At 37.9% G+C, this 1,353-nt stretch overlaps 1 pseudogene; it reads right to left on the bottom strand.

The window, feature by feature from the left end:
* Nucleotides 1-1,128: 1,128 nt before the first annotated feature.
* LOC111734908 lies at nucleotides 1,129-1,247 on the bottom strand (annotated as a pseudogene).
* Between the last annotated feature and the right edge of the window lie 106 nt (nucleotides 1,248-1,353).

Here is a 1,353-nt window from a genome sequence, read left to right as displayed (position 1 = left end):
GCTGTGAAGATCTTTGCCAAATTGAAGCTTATGTAGTAAACGCATGCAAGGACATGAGGAAAATTATATTTAAAAAATAACTATAAAACTTCAAATACATCACCCAGAAGATTTAAGCAAAGGCAATTCCTTAAACATGCTATTCTCTGTGGAGCTAAGCAGTTGTGCTGCTGGTTTTCTTTGTTGGTAACCAATACAGTTTAAAAACCATTTAGGCCCAGCTGGCTGCACAAAATGAAACAAAAAAAATATTTAGATCTGATCACCTAAGGAAATTAGCAGTTAACTTTAGCCAATTAACTAAGTTTTATAATTGAGAAACATAATGGAAATAACACATTTCTAGGCCTTATGAAGAAAATACACACTAAAAGAAATTCTTTTAGATATTCGAAATTGGAAAAAAAATGGCTCCTCGGAGTTAGTATTCCTTTTCCCAGAAGCTGCATCTCCAGGACTCACCTGCTCCCAGTTGCATAACTCCTTCCTGCACATGGGTTTCTACCGCCTGAGAACCGTGAAAAACCAGAACCGCATTCTGGAACTACCACGCTGGTAAAGTCTTCTGAGTGGCGATTTGCTTTGTGCTCACTGTCACTGTGTTCTCTCAATTTCCACAGGATCTGTCTTTTTGGTTATTTAATCTGGATTTCAGACTGCGCACATCTGCTACCTTTTTGGCTTTTGGTTTTCCGCACCTATCTCACCTGCCTTGATGTTTCTGCCATTCTTATACATCCTTCTGACTCAGACACCTGACACCCTGTTCCACCTGGAGGCCCTTGTGGTTTCTCTAATCCAATCACCTTACCTATTGCAGTCACGTGGAAGTTACACCTGATTCTAAGAGACATTGGGTTCACAGTTCCGTGGCTGAAGAATCACCTATTGAGAAAGATTAGCTAACCAGTCTTACCCTAGACCTCCATCTCCCATGTTTAATGTGGGAGTTTTTCTATTTTTCAAGGTAGTTTTGAAAATTAAATGAGATGACACATGAAAAGCACCCAGTGCCTATACATGTATAGCACCTCTCACTTAGCAAGAACTGAAGCTATTTTTTTTATTTTGTTTGTCCTATGGTACTTTGACATTTATGTTTTTTTTTGTTTTTTTTGTTTTTTTTTATGCCTACAGAACCTGGTCTTCCTAGGTGGTCTCTCATCCAAGTACTAACCAGGCCCGACCCTGCTTAGCTTCCGAGATCAGACAGGATTGGGCATATTCAGGGTGGCATGGCCATAGACCATTTATATAATTAAAAAAAAAATTATTTCATGTAATATTTCATCTGCTTTTCCTAAAATAAATATAGCATTAAATACATTTTTAAACCTCTAGAGTAAGAATTAT

The sequence above is a fragment of the Pteropus vampyrus genome, unplaced genomic scaffold (genome assembly GCF_000151845.1).
Source record: "Pteropus vampyrus isolate Shadow unplaced genomic scaffold, Pvam_2.0 Scaffold9366, whole genome shotgun sequence".
Taxonomy (NCBI): domain Eukaryota; kingdom Metazoa; phylum Chordata; class Mammalia; order Chiroptera; family Pteropodidae; genus Pteropus; species Pteropus vampyrus.
Note: the sequence above shows the minus strand (reverse complement) of the source record. Positions and strands in the feature narration are given on the sequence as shown.